A 23,034-nucleotide genomic window follows, 5' to 3' on the forward strand; every position below is an offset into this window, starting at 1 on the left:
TTAAAATATGTTATGTATTTATTTGAAAGAGAGAGAGAGCTCATGAGCTGGGCGGGGCGGGGGGGGTTGCCGAGGGAGAAGCAGACTCCCGGCTGAGCAGGGAGCCTAATGCGGGGTTTGATCCCAGGACCCTAGAATCATGACCTAAACTGAAGGCAGATGCTTAACCGACTGAGCGACTGAGATTTCATAAAAATCTTTTTCCCCCATTAAGATTACTAGTCTTTGGAGAAAAGGATGTAAGAGCTGCCTGGGACCCAGGATCTCGAACCCTTGAATTCTGTCCATTCACCTAGTCCCCAGAGAAAATACGCATGTGGAAGGAAAGGCTAGCCAATACATGCTCTCTATTCCCGTGGCACTATTGTGCAACAAAGTAGTAGGTGTTAAGAGCTTAGGCTCTGGAGTCAGACCAGCCTGTGCTCAAATGTGGCTCTATCACTTAGTGCCTATGTGATCTTGGGCAAGTGAGTTAACCTCTAGAAGTGTCAGTACCTTTGAATATAAAATAGTAATAATAATTTCTACCTCATGGGTGCTGTGAGGATTAAAAGAGATAAGGCATGCAGACTGCATAGTTCAGTGCCTGGCACATAGTAAGCCCTCAATAAATGAGAATTGCTTGATGATGATGACGAAGAGGGAGGAAGAGGGGAGGAGGGGGAAGAAGAAAAAGGGGGAAGAGGAGAAAGATAGGAAGAAGAAGGAGAGGAAAGGAAAAGGGAAGGGAAAAGAGGAAGGAAAGAGAAGGAGAAGGAAGAGGGCATCATCTTCTGACTTCACTTGGCTACAGGTGGGTCTTCGGGCCTAAAATAGTAATCTTCAAAAACTTTTGTTCCTACATCTCCAAAATAATTTTTTTAAACTATGAAACCCCTCATGCATTTTTAAGTTGACATCTAAAGTTTTTCATCGTGAGTTTAGTTACAAAAATATATTATTCCTGGCATTTTAGAAATAGTTTTATCTTCAAATAAAACTATTATGTTGTTTTTAGCTACTCAGTTATTAGAGTCATTCACTTATTATCACAGGGTAATCACAAAAGAAGCCTATACCAAGACATCAAATAATTATATCCATTTTTCTTTCTCTTGGAAGCAACTTGTTAATCCACCAGAATCAGAAAGGGAAACTGAAAATGTGTTAATTTCAATACACTTTTGTCATTACCGTGCTTAAAGTATATTTTCATAAAAATCTTGGAGCTACAGATTTCACTCACTTATTTCACTCCTTTATATTTTAATTACCAAAGCCGGCCCAAACAGGTATCAGACTTTTTTTCTATAGAAAAAGATTAACTTCCTATTCAACTGATATATACAGATTGACAAAGAGAAGTGAATTCTAAGTGTATGAGGTATGTATGTATACACACACACTATACATCTACATACATTCACACATATGGTTTGGAGATCCAGACCCCATAGCAATAAAAGGAGGCTGTCTTCCTTTCATGGGCCCTTTTCATCTTAAAGCCACTTCAAAGTCCAGCACTGTATCAGTCTGACACTGACAAGTGATCAACCCAAGGGAAAGGACACGAAACTGAGAAAATGTTCTGAACTACAGCCCATTCCTGTACCCAAACTGTGTTGCTCTTGTGTTAGACTCCTACTTGGGTGGGTGGGGCTTCCCTCAGAGGTTAGTAAAGGCCCAAGATTTGCGTATGAAATATCACAGTAGGGGCGCCTGGGTGGCACAGCGGTTAAGCGTCTGCCTTCGGCTCAGGGCGTCATCCCGGTGTTATGGGATCGAGCCCCACATCGGGCTCCTCCGCTATGAGCCTGCTTCTTCCTCTCCCACTCCCCCTGCTTGTGTTCCCTCTCTCGCTGGCTGTCTCTATCTCTGTCGAATAAATAAATAAATAAAATCTTTAAAAAAAAAAAAAAAGAAAGAAATATCACAGTAGAAGTGAGCTGAAATTCAAACCTGATTTAAGTTTCCAAATACTGTAGAGGAATCAAACATACAATGTAAGCATTGTCAATGTGACGTGTGATGTAATTTCATCTGAGTTTTTACTATTGGGTTCATAGACCAACAGATTGTAGTTACTGTGGACACCTGACATACTGTGTGCGGGAGTGTAAACGAATTCCACATTTCTGGGGGCGCAATTTGAAAATGCATATCAAAATTTTAAAAGAGGACTGTAATCGGGAAGGGGTAGGATGTATTCTGAGGGCCAGTAATGTTCTATTTCTTGACTTGGAGGGTAGATACACTGTTGTTTATAACTGTTAAAGTATGTCAATCGAATGTATTTTTTCTCTATTTTATGTTATATTTCACAATTTAAAAATGGTTGCTAAGTATACCAAATAGGTATCCGTTAAAAAGGATACAGGAATGATTCTAGATCATTGTTTATAATAGCAAAAAATGGGGGCACCTGGGTGGCTCAGATGGTGAAGCGTCTGCCCCTGGCTCAGGTCATGATCTCCAGGTCCTGGGATCGAGCCCCATGTTGGGCTCCCAGCTCAGCAAGAAGCCGGCTTCTCCCTCTCCCTCTGCCTTTCCCCCTGCTTGTGCTCTCTCTGTCTCTCTCACTCTTTCTCTCTCAAATGAATAAATAAAATCTTTAAAAATATATATATAAAACAGCAAACAATGAAAACTAAAAATCCAATACTAATGTAAGGGTTTTGTTAAATAAAGCATAACATAGCCATACACTGGAATACTATACAGCTTTTTTGCATTACGTACAAGTAAATATGTCCTGAGATAGAAGTGGGTCATGGCATAAGGTGAAAAACAAACGGCAAAAATTATGTTTGGTAAAATCCCTTTTCACTTAAAAATTACATAATCCCTATATGAAGAAAAATTTGTGGAAATATGTTAACCAAAATATCAATAGTGGAATTATAGTGAATATTTTACTTCTTTCTGCCTATCCGTGTTTTCTAATTTTTCTAAATAAATTTGTTTTACTATTTTGATAAGAAAAAAAGTTATTTTTACCTTGTAAAAGCTCACTTGTCCTTTGATTCAGCAGCAAGCCTTGTGGGCATTGTTCTCAGTTTTGGCCTTTCTTATTTTTAAGTAAAATACACATTTTACAAGGACAACCAGTTCTTTTCATAAACCCTTATATTTTGGGGCGCCTGGATGGCTCAGTCGGTTAAGCATCTGCCTTCAGCTGGGGTTGTGATCCCGGGGTCCTGGGATGGAGCCCCATGTTGGGCTCTCTGCTCAGTGGGGGGTCTGCTTCTCCCTTCCCCTCTGCCTGGCACTCCCCCTGCTTGTGCGTGCTCTCTCTCTCTCTGACAAATAAATAAATAAAATCTTACAAAAAAACACCTTACATTTTAAAATATTAATGTATTTTGTTTATTGACAATCTGGATGGAGTCAGACATCGTGAGGCTTTAAGTTAATTTCATGTTTTAAGTTTTCATCTCTATAAGGAATATTTTCTAAAATCAAAACTGGTACTAAAAAAGGAACCTACTTTGGTGGTTTAAAAAACCACTTTTTTTAGAAAGTAGGCAGGATTAAATGATATTTTTATTTTAAAAATTTGCTTGCTCACAAATTCTTCAGTCTTTTAGATGAAGACCTAATTTGAGAGCGGAGTTACGGATTTCATATTTACTATCACATTATTAAATTTTCTTTTTAGAGGTACTTAATTTCATATTTTCATGAAAAAATATACTCATTTGTAGAACAGGAAACAGAATGAACCATGAAATGCACTATTGCTGCAGTTAACCACATTAGCCACTGGGTGGCTCTACTGTTTCACTCCATTCGCTCTCTCCGCTGGTGGAAGTTCCCAATAAAACCGAAGATGAAGAGTAAGCCTTTATTTACAGAATGCTTAGTTAGGAACTGATGCAGCATTTACATTCTCAACATTTTATTTAGAAACAGTTCTGCTCATGTATGCAGTATTTGCGTGTATTCTTTGATAACTGGGCATTTGATTTGCCAAGGAAAGGAAGGGGAAAGCTTTTTTTTTTCTTCCTTAACTTATCATCATTTCCTACTCCAATTTTTTAATCAGAACCAAAAATTCTTCATTTGTGACATCTTAGCTACTTTCATAGCTATCATTTTCAGAGTCCCGTAATAAAATAATGCCAATAAAAACAAGAAAAGTTACCACTAGACAGGAACTTACTATCTTTTTTGGGAAAGGTAAAAAGCTACCTCTTTTGGAAAGGTAGCTTCTGCCTCTAAAAAATGTCATTGTGTTCTGGTAAGGACTTGTGAAAGAAGACAGAAATAACCCCAGAGATGCAGAATTAGCCTCTGAGTACGGAGGGATCCTTAAGGCCAAATCTCCCTGGAATCACAGATCTACACATTGGGTCTAATCATAATTTAGAAACCTGACCTCAATTTTTATTTCTTGATGCCAGTATATTTGCATTTCATGCATTTACGATAAGCTTTTTCTCCATCCTGCTTTCTTTTAGTCTAATTTTTCAACCCCAAAGCTATCACTTTCTTCTGTGTTCTTGGTTCCTTTTCAATTTCCTATCCCCATCTTTCTCTTTTTTTGCTGTCCCTTTTCATTTGCTAGGTTGAGCATATAATTTTTGAATGAGAGTCATTGTTTTAAAAATTCTACTTTAGCCCTGAATCATTCCTCAGAGGAAAGGAATTCTAGGGGCGCCTGGGTGGCACAGCGGTTAAGCGTCTGCCTTCAGCTCAGGGCGTGATCCCGGCGTTGTGGGATCAAGCCCCAGATCAGGCTCCTCCGCTGGGAGCCTGCTTTTCCTCTCCCACTCCCCCTGCTTGTGTTCCCTCTTTCGCTGGCGGTCTCTCTCTCCATCAAATAAATAGATAAAATCTTAAAAAAAAAAAAAAAAAAAGGAATTCTAGAAATCTAACATCAACGGTTCAAAGTTTCAGATGCCCCTAAATGTGAACACAATTACATGAATATTTGATTTAGTAATCACTGCTATTTAATAAATTAGCCGTATAACTGATTTACTAATCTGCTTAGGAAAACTAATGAATGATAGGATCAGATAGAAAAAAAAAACATTTGAATTCAAACAGCAGTGAAATTAGAAAGAGAACATATTTTTTATTCCACACACTATAAATAGAGTAACTAAAAACAGAACTTGGTGTAGACTACAGAACTCCAAGGGAGAAAGTAGAAATTAAATAACAAGTTCACCTTATCAGGAAAAAAATACAGTCATGATTTAGAGACTACACCATTTTAAACATATTCAAATAGATAAGGAAATAGAAGTAATGTAGGATCTTGGATCCCAGGTTTGGGAATGATTTAATCTTGTGTAATAGAGTTCTCTGCAGAAGGGGAGAGGACTAAGGAATCTGATTGGTGATCAGGGAGAGAGTAAATCACAGCTATCGTCCTACCCAGAGAAGATAAATGCACACAAAACCCTAGAAGCCCAGTCATGCAGTACATGCCAAGGGTGGGTCAAATCCCTGTGCGGGCTGTCGCATATGTCAATAGTACTACCTCCCCAGTCAAGAGCAAGCATATTTGCATAGTGTGGGAGCCAAATGGCAGCAACCACACCCACCCCAGAGGCTTCATTATTTCCCAGATCTTCTAGGATTAGACTTAATATTTTTTTGCATGAAACTTTGCAGTGGCTGAATCCCATGGGACACCAGTTTATATTTGAATTACAACTCTTAAATGGGGCTAAATCTATAATATTCTTCATCCATAAATAGACTTTTGTCAACAAAGTTTTAGATCAAAAATGTATTTAAATATTCCTAAATGTCTCATGTATTTGTGCAAATATTCAGTTTCCTCTTGCTGCAACTTGAGTCCATTGTTATTTCTTTTTAATAATGAGGTGTTTCCAGGATATAGAAAATTATAAAGAATCATAGAATGAACTTCCAGGTGCCCGTTACACAGCCAAGACAAATTTTAACATTTTCCTTATTTGCCTGAGCATTTTCCTAAGAATTTTTTAATACAACGAAAATATTTTAGATACAGGAGAAATCCCTGGTACCATCCCCACTGCCCATCATCCTTCCCTTTAAGTAACCACTACCATGAATTTGGTGTTTATCATCCCATGCATGTTTTTATAGTTTGATACATATATATGTATGTATTCCTAAATAAAATATGTATAAATGAACACTTTAACCTTTCCTAAAAAATAGCACCATATTGTATATAGCCTTCTGCAATTTGTTTTTTTACTTAACATTGTATTTTTAAGATTTACTCATTTTGAGAATATTACTTAGCCGTAAAAAAAAAATGAAATCTTGCCATTTGCAACAACATGGATGGAGAGGGTATAATGCTAAGTGAAATAAGTCAGTCAGAGAAAGACAAATGTCATATGATTTCATTCCTATGTGGAATTAAACAAAATAAGCAAACGAAGAAGAGAAACAAACCAAAAAAGAAACAATTAACTACAGAGAATAAACTGATGGTTACTAGAGGGGAGGTAGGTGGGAAGATGGGTGAAATAGGTGAAGGGGATTAAGAGCACAGTTACTGTGATGAGCGCTGAGTAATGCAGAGAATTGTCAAATCACTATATTGTACACCTGAAACTAATACAACACTCACTGTATGTTAATTATGTTGAAATTTAAAATAGAGAGATAGGAGTGCCTGGGGGGCTCAGTCGGTTATGCATCCGCCCTCGGCTCAGGTCACGATCTTGGGGTCCTGGGATCCAGGCCCACATCGGGCTCCCGGCTTAGCGGGGAGTCTGCTTCTCCCTTTCCCCCCTGCTCATGCTCTCTCTCACGCTCTCCTCTCTCTCTCTCTCTCAAATAAATACATTTTAAAAATCTTAAAAATTAAAAAAAAATAAAAATAGATAAATGATTTATCCATTTTGCTACATTCACCATCAGTCTTTGTTTGTTGTAATTTAGACCTGCAGCTCAGTTCACTCTGATTGTGCTTATTCATTAGGCAGTTTGGCTTACAGAAGTCACCATTTAGTAGAGAGAATGAGGAATTGCAAACAATTTTTGAAACAGCCATGATTTTAATCTTACCTGTTTACCATGGAGAAACAGATTAAGAAAAATGGTCTGTTTTCAGACTTTTTCATATAGTTTCTAAAGATGACCTGAGCTATTCAAGTAATTAATACCCCAAAAGTTTTTCTGTGTGTGATGAACACCAATAAATGCATTATGGAGCTGTTGGGCTGTACGGTAAAGCAGAGAGTTCTTGTCCCTAGGAGTTAGTGGTCTCACAGTCTAGTCCTGACTCTACTGTCTTCGGCACTTTGTCTAACTCCTCTGGTCTCTCTTATCTCTCATCTGTAAAATGAATCAGTTGGACCGTTCCTCTCGGTGTTAATTTCAGTGATCTGTGAAATAAATAAAAATTATAAAGGCTTAAAACTTATTTTAAGTCATATGCTTTAGTAGAATTTCATTTTCTGTCTGAAATAAAATTTTATTACAGTATTTTGATAAGGAAACTGCATAATGTATGAATACCCATTTTTTTAGGACATAGAGTGTATTTAACTATTTAAATTAGTATGTAGGTGTAGAGTTACAATTTCGACTTCATGACACACTTTGTTCACATCTGTAATCTGTTTAGTAATTCTGAGTCCTTGGTTATAGGCCCCTGCCCCAATTATGCCACTGCTCTTGGGGGGAAATAGGATCCACTTCCATGATCCATCTCATCATGCAGATTCAGGAGCACGCTGTAGGGACTCTCTATATATGTAGGTAAATTGTAAGGACTGCAGATGGGAGTGTATGGTATTAGAATCACCTGCAGGTTATTTGGCAGTTTCAATTATTTTTCATGGACCCTTCAAATACAAGAGTAAGGTCTTTTATGAAAGCTGCAACCTGCAGAATGCGCCCTCAATCCTTTATCAGAAAAATAAGTCATGTTAGAGGATTTTTGAATTTCTAATTGCAGATATAAGTAACTATCAGTCTGGAAAATGGCTGGGCGTAATCAAAAATGTAATCTTATAACACTGGAAGCCTTATGATAACACAAAAATGCCACTCCTCTATCTCCCTCCTCCTCCCACTCTTACCAGCTCCTGTCCACAATTTCAAAAGAGACATGAGAACATCCTTTTAAACTACCATTTACCTTGAAGTAAATTTAAAAAGTGTGATCAGGAATAGAAACAACATAAGTGCTAAAAGTGTGAAAATAAATCTTGATGATTGCCAAAGTATCTTATAACTTGTCCACCAATACTCTGTTTAAAAAATACTAATTTTCATGAATACTGGATTATAATGATGATTTGCCTTTCAACAGCCTGTTTTCCACTCCTTTTTAGTGTAGGAGAATTCCTCACTTATTGCTACGGGGAATTGCCCTATTTTCCCTTGTTTCAGAAAGAAACCATCTACTTTTGTGGAAGATCATCCTCATCACATAATGTTTTAGTCCATTTTTTTCCAAGATTTTTGCACTCAAACACCAATTATATCATCTCTTGGGGATATGATAAAATTACGTTAAAAACTCGTGCTAAAGCTGCAGATTTCCTTTACTGCTCTACATAACAGCCTTACTCCCAGAGAATTTACAAATTACAGTTAAGGAATACGGGAACGTCCTTTCTTCATTTTATTCTCATTAAATCTTCTAGGACATTGATTGATTAAAAAGGATTGGCCTACTAAAGTGTGTCCATTAAGTATATAGGGCATGCTACTAGTCAGATGCCAGGGCTCTGAATGGGTAGGATTTCATGGTCAAGGATAGCTCTCTTAATACTCACAATCTCCTTCTCATGCCGCCTCACTCCCACAGTCTTCCATTTCACTGCTCTTCGTTCTTACTCCTACTAATAACTCCACTTAGATTCTCGCATCTCACCTCCTTTCCCATAACTCCTTCGTCTCAGTAAGTTTCACTTTTCCCACCTACATTTAGCCACATCTGCTCTGATCTGTAGGCATATTTTGCCTTAAACCCTGGGCAGGTGAACAGAGGCAACACTATCAACCTGTCCAAGAAATGCTGCAATTGTGGAGGGTAGATAAGCAGGTGGTAGCAAGAGTATCCAAGTGAATCTGGGCCAGGCCTGGGGACCTGCCGGGCTGGCCCACTCGCAGGCATTAACGAGAAGGCAACGTGAAACAGGAGGCATCACCACTACTCTAAGTTCTGAGAGCAGGAAGGAGGGGGCAGCAAGGGGGTAAGAATTCTCAAAGAAGAAGTAGAAAGCCAAGATTAGAATCCCAGAAAGATCAAGTGCCAGTAACACGTCCAGCAGGTTGGGGGAAGGACCAAAGTCAGTGTGGTAGAGCCAAGAGTTTACCTTGTGCTTTGGCTTTATCAGTACGTGGGCGCATACAAGTGCCAGCAGCTGAGCCGATAGCTGCCAACACAGGCAGAAACCGAGCGCGTCAGAGAAAACGTGATGATGGAGGAGCCCACCACAGGAGCTGTTGAGGCAGAGCGTGGGAAGCAGCCGGCAAAACCGGCAGAGGCTGCTGGGCAGATCAGGTACCAGGAATGACAGAGAGGCTGGCACAGGTGAATGGCAGCTGCCGGGCAGGACAAACCAGCTTGGCCAGTACCACAACTGAGGCCATGTTGGGCTTGGATCAGGGAGGTTGAGGCAAATATGAGAAAGTAGAAGAGACCTAATAGATAAGCCAAGGTAGTGAGTGGCCAGGATAAACAGACACAGGGCAGGCTGGATGGCTGTTACTATGTGTCCAGTTTTCCAGCTGTGGTCAAATAGCTGAATTAAAATGTTAAGTCACTTGAGGTCAAGGTCAGTTTGAATTCTGTGCTTTGCTGGTGAAACAGGATCATTAACTATATCAATAATGCCCATGCTAAACCCGTTCTGAAATGGGGGCGATTGTATCCCTTATTGTTGGTCCGGATGTGTTCAGCAGAAAGGAAATGATGAAGAAAAAACCATGCAACTATCATGTATGTATGTATGTATGTATGTATTTTTAGAGAGCGACTACACACGCTCACAAGCAGTGGGGAGAAGCAAAGGGAAAGGCAGAGAGAGAATTTTAGGCAGACTCCACGCTGGGCCCTGCTCAGTCTCACGACCCTGAGGTCATAACCCAACCCAAAATCAAGAGTCAGACACTCAACCAACTGAGCCACCCAGGCGCCCCACCATGCAACTATTTTTAAAACTGATGCTCATTAATAAGGTCTAGGGAATCTTGAGGAGATTGAACTAGACAATGTTGAGATTCGTGTAACTTTATGTGGAGAATTCATTTTCCAGAAATAATTTATTTCAACTAGTCACATTTTTATCTTACACTAAAGTGTAAATTTAATTTAGTGTAAATATCTACCATTTGAACACTAACATAATCTTTCTCCTTACACAAAAAATAAAAGAACATTTATGTATGTGCACATCTATGTGTCAAAACTAAAAATTAAACATAGGTTGAAGTTTTGGCAAATTCACAAGTTAGAACTTATAATTCCATTGTGAAGTTAACTAACTTGTTAGTGTAAATAAGATTGTCAGCATAGAAAAAAGGTAATCCTGTCTCAATTGTAGCTACAGATTGCAAATCTTGGGTCAGTTCAGATTTTTACCAACAGATGCCAGTGACTTTACTGAAAATAGAAAATAATAGAATGGAAATGGAAGTGTAAACACAACCCTAGTTGATTAACATGCTCATTGTACTTCCTCAATATGATACTAACAAATATTCAGCTTTTGAGTTGGTCAGTGATATATTCAACATATTACAGGAGCATAATTTTTTACATGATTTGTCCGAAGTTTCTATCAATCCATCCTAGCAACAGAGCCAAGTGTTAGAGTTATTGCCGCCTGAGTTATAACAGCTGCCCTGGGAATCTTGCCCAAACAGCCAGTTAACTGCTATTCACGGTACTATCTGGTCTTTCCCACCCCCAAACATACACAAAAGATTTTTGTCATTCTTGGCATTGAGCAATAGAAGTAGCAAGACATGCCAGTAGAGCTCTAAAGGCAGAATGTCCTTCCACCTGTTTTATGCTGTAAGACAGACTTCCAAGTGCGAGGCGGTGTGGAGGGCTGTTTCCTTGAATGGCAGCTGAATGCACCAGCAGGATCCTTGGCAGCAATGCCCAGGCACTGAAGCTGGGCATTCAGGAGAGCTAAATGGAGAAAAGAAACTTGAGCAAACTGCTTCCTGGAACACTGAGAACCTAAATGGGAAATTAAGAACTACCAGATTCTCTCTGTCCTTATACCAGCCAAGGTCAGATTTCCAAGCTCCTATTTAATCTTTCCCCCAAAAAATTGCTATGGCAATTTATGAAGATAATAAAAATTATTTTTTTCTTTGAGAAAAATGGTGTTTCTTACTGTTCTATTATGTTCTTACTCGAGAATTTTCTCCCCCATCCTAAAGTAATAACTTTGTACCACAAAAGAGGTTCATCTAGGGAGACCAGTGACTTACTCTACATCTCAAAGGGACAGCTCCTTAGGTAAAAGTCATCGGATATTTCAGTTTGCTTTTTGAACATCGAGGTATCACATTAACAGAAAGCCAGGGCAAAAGTCAGGCCTCTGCCTACTTGGCAGACAAAAATCTCACCACCCAGCAGGACACCTAGAGAGGGAGAACTTGGGGCAGGAATAACTCCCACAGTGGAGCACTCGTTACCAGGCATAACTGATAGCAAAAGACCTACAAGTCACAGGCTTGTGTTAATTTTGAGCTATCTTCTGGTGCCATCCGGAACACTACTGTCAAACCTAGAAGCTTCGTACTGTCAAACCTAGAAGCTTCGCAGTTTCAGAGAGTAATAACCATAGTCCGAGGGGGCAGGGGAGAATTCCTCCGGCTACTTTCAGTTTTTCAGGAAGCTTGAAAGTAATTGTTTACTCGAAGCCTCAAGGGTGACTTTTAGTTAGGAAAAAAAAAAAAATCTCGATTCCTCGATTTCCTTTTGGGAAGATAAATTCATTGTTATTTAACAAATATGTGTGTTTGCTGCTGTTCAAAGCAGGGATTCTGTGGGGGGAAATCACATTAAAAGGGGTTTTCAGTGGGGAAGAGATTAGAAAACACTGTCCTACAGAAAACTGTTTTAGGGATGTAAATTTTCAAGTTGTTTTCATAAACATTTCACAAACAGTGGCTTACTTCCCATTATGCTTGCATCTAATTCAAGCAAAGTACTGAAGATTTACAAAGCTTGTTGAAGGAGTGGCTGTGGGAAATTCCAGAGCCACTGCCGCCTGTGGAGACTTCCTTTACTCAGTGTCTCAGATCCCAGACACTCAGATCCAGATCCCACGGTCCTATTTGCCAGAACTGCAAGGAAATGATAGAAATTCAGTAGAAGTAGACCTGGCTGCAGCCCGGCAGCCTTCTCATAAAGTTTGGGATTTTTCAAAGAGGTTTTACCAAAGCAGAGGCAGAGCGTGCATATGGACTTAGATTCAAGAAATGTGGGCAACAACGTTTCTTACTTGCCCTCCTCTCGTTTCATCAGCGAGAACAAAATCCGTTGTTTTCAGTTGGCACCAAAGTGTATGTATTCATTAACCCACCAGGCGTTGCTCGTGTACCCGTCATTTACCAGGCTCTGTGCTAAGTGCTGGGGATATAGAGATGAATAAGACTCACAGTGCCACAAGCAGGATTGTCAAAAACTGACCTCATTCTGTTTTGTTTGGGACAAGCCAGCTGGGACCTGGGCTCCTCGCTTCCCACAGAAGGGACTGCACCCAAACTTCTAATGGAACCGGTTTCTCCCTTCCATAGAACCAAGGTCATCGGGTGCCGGACAACTGGTTGTCCCAGGCAACTCCCATAAAGACATAACATCTAACCCCTGACTGGATGATATCCAAGAATTTGATTAGCCCCCCACCATCTATTCTCACTCTTGTCATTCTCACTCTTGTCCCATAAAAAGAGCAGCCAAGGGAACAAGTGCCCTTCCCTGGAATGTCCACCCATAGTGTGTCCAGCAGAGAATTATGATCCATCTCTTCTGTTTCCTTGTTCATTCTTGCTTTGTAAATTTCCCAGGTAAAGCCTATGAGATTTCATGGAATTCATCACGATCCTTGTTGCATGACACGTGATAAGCATGAAAGCATCCGTCTTACAGAACAGTGCTTCCCAACTTCTGTAATACTACTCACCACCATGCTGCAATCACCTGTTCCAGAACAAATCCCGTCCTTTGACACAAAGGATTTAATGTTCTGGTGGGATCTGGCCAAGGGAGGGAGTTGGGAAATGGTTCAGGGGGTCAGCACTAACATCCCAGCAGAGGAGTGAGGAGTTCATGCCATGGAACTCCAGGGTTCCTTCTGTGCTCAGCTCCTGGGGACCATGCCTGCATTAAGCCTCCCACAATCATTGATCACATACATGTTTGTTTCATGTCTTCATTGGTTTAGTCACACAATCAGAGCTGTTTTAAGACATAAGAAATAAGGTACCTGGGTGGCTCAGTTGGTTACGCATCTGCCTTCAGCTCAGTCATGATCCCAGGGTCCTGGGATTGAGCCCCACATCGGGCTCCCTGCTCAGCAGGAGAGTCTGCTTCTCCCTCTCCCTCTCCCTCTCCCTTTGATGTTCCCCTGCTTGTGCTCTCTCTCTTTCTTTCTCTCAAATAAACAAAAAAAAGGACTTAAGAAATAATGGGCTGGAAGGGGCCTTGAGAAAGCCTAATGGAACTCCAGCATTCCAAGTAATATTATTTGGATATCAAAGGTATACTTACCATAGACTATCAGTTCCTTTTTGTTGTTGTTTGTTTTTAAGCTAAAAACTTATTCCCCAGATGAAGGCTTATAATGAAGCTCAGAATATAAAATACACATATGTAACCTCCTCCAACTGAAGTGAGGTGGAGGGGTAAGACTCCAAGGATTCCAAGGAACACTGTTTGAAAAGCACTGTGAGAAGTGCCAAAAGGCTACAAGAGTTTAGAAGTTTCTTGAAAAAATAAATCCCCACTGTTTTGTAGCTTGACTACAGAATGCACAGACCTTCACGTGGGATAAAATTGCATTGAACAAAATAGGCTCATACACAAACGACATGTAAAACTGGTGAAATCTGAAGGTCAGTGGAGTGGATCAATGTCTGTTTTCTGGTTGTGATATTGTATTATAGCTTTGTAAGATGTCACAACTGGGGAAAACCGGCGGAAGGGTATACCAGGTCTCCCTGTGTTAGTTTTTCCAACTACATGTGGCTCTACAATGATCTTTTAAAATTTTCTAATTAAATAAATAAGTCCATGGCACGAATTTCTCATCCTGACCTTTTCCTCCTTCTGAAATCACAGAAATGGTCAACAAAAACTTACCGATGACCACCAGCTGAGATTCTTTGGTGTTCATATTAATGGTGTAGGCAGGTGTATCAGGAAGCCTTCAGGTATAAGTAATGGATAATGCTGACCCAACCGACTTAAGCAATAAGGAAAATGTAGTATGTTGTATAATAAGAAGTCTAGAGTAGGGTGGTCCCATGGTCACTTGGATACAGTAGCTCACCATCATCAATTAAGGACCCACCTTCTTTCCATCTTTCTACCCTGCCATCTGCTACATGTTAATTTTGTCCTTAGGTGAGCTTCCTTAGCAAATAGCTGCTATCATACCATACTGTATCATTTTCCTAAGTTTCATGTTAAGAATAAGGAAACATTTGTGGGTCTTTCTACCACTTGCTTCACCCACTTACTTTAATTGACCAGGATCAAGTCACAAGCACTTCCCTACATGAATCACTGGCCAGGGGGATAATTTTACCTAGATAGAGTCCCTGATGGTGGGGATGGTTACATCTGAAAAAAATCAGCACTCCACCAATGAGTAAGAGCCGGGGGGGGGGGGGGGATGGGCGGTGGATAGGCAACCCATTACCAAGGAGCCACAGCAATGTAGGGTTAGAATTATCCTAGAAGATTCCAGGCATTTTTCAATAGCATGACCATCGAATCTCCTAGAAAATTTTGAGGCAAGCTCAGAAGGTGGTGAAGATGTAGCAGGCACTTTCCAGCACCCGGAACGACTGGAAGGAACATACTTTTACAGCCAATTCCTGATTCCACACCAAGGATAATGATGAGTCCAGCTTCCCATGCAAGCCTGGGGAACTCAGAACTAGGAGGAGAGAAAGGGAAAGAGGGTGCCAAAGCAGAAACCCAGAGAATGAACCTCCTGCCAGCAGCTGGCAGAGCTGTCCTTGCCTTGAAGCCTGTCCTGGGTTTAAAAGTGAGCAATTTTTTTGCTTTGTTTTGTTTTGCTTGAGTGAGGGTTGAGTTAAAGTAAGATAATGTATAAGGGTTATTTTTTAAAATCAAATTATTTTAAAAGGGAGAAAATGTAACAGCTGCCTTTCAGATGAGTGACTTCCTGGTCATCAGAGATTTCCTTTTTTATTTACCCCAAATTTCTGACCTATGAGCATAGCACCCAATGCAGTATTTGTCATGGAGTCCTTGCTTAATTGTTGTGTAAGATAAAACTCCTTGAAACTGGAGGTGGGGTTTGAGGGACATGAAGACCAACCAGAGACAAGGAAAGCCGCTTACTTCTGGAGTTGGTGAGATTAAAGGACAGAACAAGGAGTCAGTGTGTATATTTGAAGATATGACCATATTTGGTGCGGTTGGAGGGGTACAAAATATGGGGCAAATGACGGGCTTGTACTGCCTCCCCTCCCCCCTTTTAATGTCAACCTCAAGGAGGCAGAGACTCAGACATCTTCCCCAGGGTCTATCTGTATGCCCAATGCCTAACACATAATACATGTAAATATTCATTTAATTAATCAAAATTTTCCATGTGTACTTTCAAATTATAAAAGGCTAGAAGGGTATGTTCTTTCTGGACCATGGCCTCAGGAAGAAAGGAAGGGAGCTGAAGATAGCTGTTTCAGTCATTCTCTGTCATACCCCCTGCATTTGTGGTCCTCTATCAGGGCATCCACTTGCTGAACCCCAGGCCTAGAGCAGGAAATGGTGGGCAAGATGGAATCGCCCAACTCAGGAAGACCTTCTCTAACCATGCTCTTGAGTAAGGAGTGGGGGTGGGGGACTATTACTTACAGGGTCTAAATCTTGGCGCTGGAATTAGACTTCAGTGCTACGTCTGCAGACCTGGAGGACCTGCCATCTTGCAGGCCAAAGGCTGTTCTTCCCAAGTTCTGGGCTGTGGAAGCTGTGTGAGCTAAATAGTGAGCTCATCTAAACTTTGAAAGGATTGGAAAGACTGTTGTTCCTCTCCCTGTGAAAGAACCTTACAAATGACCTTAACAAATAGCTCTTCAAAACCCACAGAACAAAATTTTTCACAATCCTCTTTATTCCCCTCCTTCTATTTTTTTTCCTCCTTTTTCTTCCTTCTACATTTCTTTTCTCCTTTTCCCTTTCCCTATTTATTCTTGTCATCGCCCCTCTCTCTCTCCCATTTCCCCAATTCTTCTTCCTCCTTCCCAGTAAAAGGGATACTTGGGAACTGAAAGTATACTTCAAGATTTATTGAAAGCAGTTATCTCTTTTTCATAGGAGTCTCTGACCTTTCATAGAAAATGATTCTTCTATCCCAAGGTGACTTTCATAATAATTCTATGAAGACTAAAGAATTTTATGTAAATTTAATACTTTAAGAGGGGGAAAAACATTTAAATACTAATATTTAAGCATTTTGGCCTCTGTTATTTTAAAACTAGACTTTGACTTGGTGCCATTCATGTTAGAATTCCTAAAACTACAACCATCATCTATGATTTACAGGCTTCTTTTATCTACACAGACATTTCCTATTCCATTTTCTCTTTTCCCGGAGACCCATAACGACTTAGTTATTGCTGATTTCAGGTTTCTTTTGGGAGAGTAAGGGGAAAGAAGCCATTTTAGACTAACGTGAAGCCAAACTTTTGAGGAGATGTGGAGGACAGCATGAGATGTCAGGCCTCACCTCATCTGGCATGTTTACTGTTGCCTGACCGCGTTTAGTTGAGAATAAAAATGTCTTCCCACTTGATCAATTTAAAATTACTTTCTTGAATATGTTTTCCAGAACTCAGGGTGCCCATGCACAATTGTGTATGCCACACTTTTTTTTTTTTTTAAAGATTTTATTTATTTATTCTACAGAGATACAGACAGCCAGCGAGAGAGGGAACACAAGCAGGGGGAGTGGGAGAGAAAGAAGCAGGCTCATAGCGGAAGAGCCTGATGTGGGGCTCGATCCCATAACGCCGGGATCACGCCCTGAGCCGAAGGCAGACGCTTAACCTCTGTGCCACCCAGGCGCCCCTGTGTATGCCACACTTGTGCACAACATCACAAGTTCTCAAAACCCAAGTCCACCGATCTGGGGTCAGCCAGGCCCACTAGCCCTCATAAAGAGCCTCCCAAATGTTGGGCACCGTGCAAATCTCTTCAGGTGTATCGGCTCATCTAATCCTTCAACAACCTTCCAAGGGAGGTGTCTTAGTCCACTCAGATGACCGTCACAGAATACCGTAAACGGATGGCTTAAACAATAGACATTTATTTTCTCACAGTTGCAGAGACTAGAAGTCCAGAGATCAAGGGGACAGCAGCAGGGTTGGTATCTGGGAAGAGCTCGTGTCGGGTGGCAGGTGGGGCGGCCTGCTTGCTGGGTACTCACATGGCCTTTCCCCTGTGCTGCTGCGGAAGGAGAAAGTGAGCAAGCACTCTGGTGTCTCTTTTTACAAGGACAGCAATCTTATCGGATCAGGGCCTCACCCTTAGGACCTCATTTAACCTTCGGTACTTCTCCAGAGGCCTTGTGCCTAAATATAGCCACACTGGAGATTAGGACTTCAACATGAACTTGGGGAGAACACATTCAATCCATGACAGCTGGTAATGTTGTTCTCATTTTTCAGATTGGGATGCGGAGATCTAGCCGGATTGAGGAATTTGCCCAACATCACAGAGCTAGTAAATGGCAACACTGGGATCTGAACACTAGCATCAAGCTCTTCAACACCCTGCTGTGTGTGTCTCTTCAGCTGGTAGGAGTCCTAATATCATATCTAACAGCCCCGATCCCTGGCAGACAACTTACACCGGTCCTAGTATTACCAGAGCATTGCCGTGCCTTTTTAAAAATTGCTTTTCTTGCAGAGACACAATCTCTCACTATTATTATTATTTTATTAGAAACAGATTTTTATACTATCAAATTTAGAGAAATGTGTAGTTAATACAGTCTAACTCTTAAAATGCTTGCACATCTGAGTTAATCATCTAGTAAAAACTTCCTCTGTCTGTATTTATATTCTAATGGCTGTAAGTATTGCCAGTAGTGATATTTTATTTTTATTTATTTATTTTTTTAAAGATTTTATTTATTTGTCAGAGAGAGAGAGAGAGAGCACAAGCAGGGGGAGCAGCAGGCAGAGGGAGAAGCAGGGTCCCCACTGAGCAAGGAGCCTGATGTGGGACTCGATCCCAGGACCCTGGGATCATGACCTCAGCCAAGAGCAGACGCTTAACCAACTGAGCCACCCAGGCGTCCCCAGTAGTGATATTTTAAAGGCTCTATTACACTTTAAGGATTTAAAGATTTTTAATCCAAATTTCTACTCAGGAAACTGGGGCATTGTAATTTGGTGAGGCTGCTCGTAAAATTCTTACCAGTCAATGAAGAAAATATTTATATCAACTTACGGACTTTACGATGTTCAGATCAAATATGTACTGAGGGGAATGTGATGACTGGATTGGCAACAGTACTAGGATTTTTAATGGAAGTATTCGGCGTTAGGGAAGGTGGGGAGGAATGATGCATTGGGTAGGAGCAAAGATTCTGGAAACTGGCTCTCCGGGTCTGAATGCCGACTCCGCTGTGTGCTGGAGCAAGTCACTGACAGCTCCAAGTTTCGTTTTCCTTATTAGTCAAATGAAGCCAGTAGTAGCTTTTACATTATGTAAGGATTAAGTGAGATAATCCTTAAGTGTAAATTCAATAGTGCCTGGCTTACTAAAAATAAAATGTTTTTCTGCTTTATAGAAACATAATTGACATATATCATTGTGTAAGTTTAAAGTATACAACATAATGATACATATATATGTATATATATATATATATAAATGATTACCACAAGGTTAGTTAGCATATCCCTGACATAGTCATAATTTTGTATGTGAGAACTTTTAAAATCTTCTCTCTTAGCAACTATCAAATATTCAATACAGTATTGTTAACTATAGTCACCATGCTATACAATACATTCCCAGAATTTATTCATCTTAAAACTGGAATTTTATACCCTTTGACCATTTTCCTCCATCCCCCCCCCCCAATCCCTGGTAACCACCAATCTAGTCTCTGTTTCTATGAGTTTGTTTTTTAGACTCCACATGTAAGTGAGCTTGTACAGTGTCTGTCTTTCTCTGTCTGACTTATTTCACGTTGCATAATACACTCAAAAACATAATCTTTTAAAATTGTAAACTTCTAAAGAATATGTTTTATACTTCTAAAAATTTTTCCAAAATTCCCCTACAGGAAGGGACGCAATGAGTGTGAAGTGAAAGAACTCTAAATGTCTTGAGAGGTCAGTGTCCCACTCTGGCCCATTCTCAGTATTATTAGTTTTACCAGGAAACAGGGGGAGCCTGTCTTGAAGTGAAACAGGGCCTCACCCAGGCAAGAGCATTGCTAGACCACAGGCCTTGCTCTTAAACCGCAGCTCTGCACCCCAGCCACACGTGAGGTGGGGGCGGAGCTCTTGCTTCATTCCTATGATCAACAGGTTCTCACCTTTGCAGTTCTTCAGACTTTTTTTATATAGATGTGCACATATGTTCAGTCTTTTTTGGTGATGGCATTATGACAGGGAGTATTTCTCTTCAGAATCTATTTAAAACTAGGTATTTCAGCTGTTGGAGTGAATTAAGATTATTAAGTACTACATAAAATATATTTTGGTCGGCTGAGCCTAATTTTAGACCGTGAACACAGACAGCCATCAGCACAGCTACCACCCCCACAGACAGCGTGGCATCTGCTTGCCTCTACTGATGTGATCGGGAACTTTGGTTCTGTGACCTGGAGTGGAGACCCAAGGGTAGCTGCTGGGATGGCTGAGAACCAAAAAGGTATGAGGGAGGGTATGGATTCTCTTCCCACCTAGCTTGTTGGACTTGTTTTTCAGCATCCGCGGTGAGAGGTGAGGGCCAGGAAGTGGGGGAACGATTCAGAAGAAACCTTTATGATTCTCAGTTCCAAACATCGTCGCTTCAGATCCCAGGGCATAAAGTGTCGTGCACAGAGCTGGGAGGCAAGAAGCCATGTTCTCTGCTTGTTTGTGGAACGTTGCTCTGCTCTGACCAGCTAAGGGCCGGTGGGCTTGGCAGCACGGGTGGAGACCGTGGGCTTGGCACGAGCAGCGTCGCTTTCATGATGGGCAGCTCCGGCACTGACTCTTTACAAGTGACCCTGCGGGAAGCAGACCAGAAGGAGCCAGAGCAGGAGGGAGAGGACCGGGTGGATCCGCGTGGTTGCGGCAGCTGGGGTGGAAGCACAAATGACACATCCTGTTGGGGACGCCCTGAAATAGCTGGAGGACACGGAGGTCAAGCTGAGATCCCATCGTTACCTTTGTAATTTGGACATCAAAAGGACACGTAGCCTGGTTTTACATAGTCTGGGAGAACTGGACATGCTGTAACTAAACTATAATTGCAGTTAATGGGCTGCTTTATAAGTAACCTAATTTCACAGAGTAATTGGTGGCTTACAATAAAATGAGATTGGTGACTTACAATAAAATAAAGAGATTATAGCCATTGCCCCAAACGCCTATGAATTGGAAAGATTAATACACAAGCAAAAATTTTGAAATAAGTTATGCAAAAAAGAGAAACATACAGAGCTTGGAAAGAATGAGACTTGCTTCATGGATAGCTTATTACCACAAGATCCAGCATTTCTTTTCAAGAAGAGCTTAGGAGTGGAAATGCGGATGGAGGATGGACGGAGGACTGTCCTGGCATTGGCATGGCACTGTACTTTTTTTGGGGGGGGATATATTTTTCTTTTTCTTATTTTTCCATTTAAATTCAATTTAGTCAACATATAGTATATTTTTAGTTTCAGGGGTAGAATTTAATGATTCATCAGTTGTATACAACACCCGGTGCTCATTACATGACATGCCCTCCTTCATGCCCATCACCCAGGTACTCCATCCCCCCACCCACCTCCCCTCCAGCAACCCTCAGTTTGTTTCCTAGAGTTAAGCATCTCCTATGGTTTGCCTCCCTCTCTGTTTTATCTTATTTTATTTTTCCTTCCCTTCCCCTATGCTCATCTGTTTTGTTTTTTTAATTTCATATGTGAGTGAAAACATATGGTATTTGTCTTTCTCTGACTGATTTATTTCACTGAGCGTAATACCCTCTAGTTCCCTCCATGTCGTTGCAAATGGCAAAATGTCATTATTTTTGATGGCTGAGTAATATTCCATTGTGTATCTATATCTTCTTTATCCATTCATCTGTTGATGGACATCTGGGCTCTTTCCATATTTTGGCTATTGTGAACATTGCGTGCCACTCTTTAAGACTGAGAAAATGTCAGTTGTTTTCATCAGAGGATGGGGTGTTGATGGACATGAGTACCTTTGGTACCACTGATGACTCCAGGGTATCCTTAGGTTTTAAGCCACTTCCAAACCAGGCTTGTCACTACCACAGACACATGGCATTGGCTTCCTTTCTTCCCAACAAGAGCCACCTGGGGTGCAGGTAATGGGTCCAACACTGGGGGAGGCATGGCCATGGTACTAGGTGACACTCCCACACAATCTCTGCCCACTTCCAGTTGACTGACATCCCACTGTGGATTCCAGTGAGAAACATCTTCTAGCAAACTCTATCTATCGTTAGAGCAGTTTCCCTAAGAACGGGAACCAGGGAAGCCCTCAGTGGTAGCCCAGCTTACCATCCCATTCTGTCTGTCCATTTCCCTCCAGCAATGAAGCTTTCTCTACTCATCCTTCACCTTTCAGCTGGTAAGTCACTTTCTCAGGGAAACCTCCCCTGGCTAGGTTAGGCCTTTCATCACCCTGTTTACTTCTTCATAATTAACTAATACTGACATAATTGTGCATTTAATTACTGCAGATAATGTGGGCAAGGATCAGGCCCATATTGTTCACTGATGCACCCTCAGTTCCTGGCACATAGTAAATACAAAATATCTGTTGCATGAGTGAATGCTGGTGTCATCTGCAGAGCTCTCCCTGTGTGGCTTAAGGCTTCAGCTAAGGCACTGGGTGTTTTGCCTCCTGCTCTGAATATTTTTAAAATGTTTCTAATATTATATAAGCAATATGTGAATACGTGTTCACTGTAAAAAAAAATCAAAGAACACATACACATACATATGAAAGTCGTGGTCTTATATATGTGAATTAGGCCACAATAAAGCTATTTTTAAAAAGCTACAATTCTCCTTCACAATTCCATACCATCCCTCTCCCCATTCCTCTCCCCAGTCATAGAACCACTGTTAACATGTCAACTTCCAAATCCTCTTCTGTGTGCTTTCATTAATATACGTGTCTTCATACATGTTTATTCATCCACATATTCATATTTTCATGTAGGTATGTGGGGTATGCAAACATTCAGAGTCCAATCAGAAGGCAGAAGCTATGCTAGAAACTACAGAGGTTGTTTAACACAGGTGAGAGAAGAGTTAAGAGACCAGACAATAGCAGGGAGCCACCCTCAACCCTGGGACTGGAGGGACAAGGGAGAAGGCAGTGTTATCCTGGTGCTGGGCCCACCTGGAAGGATCTGGAACCACTGCAGCACTTCCAGGCTAGGGCTGGAATCACAGAGAAAGGGTTGTAGAGCTGGGGCTGAAGAATCTACAGGCTGCTGCCAAACACCATCTGAAACAGAGAGAAGGGGAGCAATAACCTGGCTTCTCCCTTCCTCTCTCTCCAGAGTTCGATCACTGGCTCTCTTTGGCTGGGTCTGTAAGGGAGCCTGGGGAAAACAGTTCCCAGGGATGTTAAACCCAGGATAGAGGATGGTAGAGAATAGATCTGAGAGCAAACAGA

General features: G+C 41.0%; 1 long non-coding RNA gene across 5 annotated transcripts in view; it reads left to right on the forward strand.

The window, feature by feature from the left end:
* The window catches only part of LOC123001538 (uncharacterized), a 33,609-nt gene extending 11,201 nt beyond the window's left edge, over positions 1-22,408 (forward strand). For 4 of the 5 annotated variants that reach the window (XR_006410528.3, XR_006410526.3, XR_006410524.3 and 1 more), the window contains 2 exons: positions 17,836-17,964; positions 20,116-22,408. This is a non-coding gene — a long non-coding RNA (uncharacterized LOC123001538). Of the gene's footprint in view, positions 1-17,835; positions 17,965-19,466; positions 19,516-20,115 lie in introns of all 5 variants that reach the window. The other variant, XR_007188110.2, reaches the window with a different exon arrangement.
* The last annotated feature ends 626 nt before the right edge of the window (positions 22,409-23,034 follow it).

This window comes from Ursus arctos, unplaced genomic scaffold (genome assembly GCF_023065955.2).
Source record: "Ursus arctos isolate Adak ecotype North America unplaced genomic scaffold, UrsArc2.0 scaffold_3, whole genome shotgun sequence".
NCBI classification, from domain to species: Eukaryota; Metazoa; Chordata; class Mammalia; order Carnivora; family Ursidae; genus Ursus; species Ursus arctos.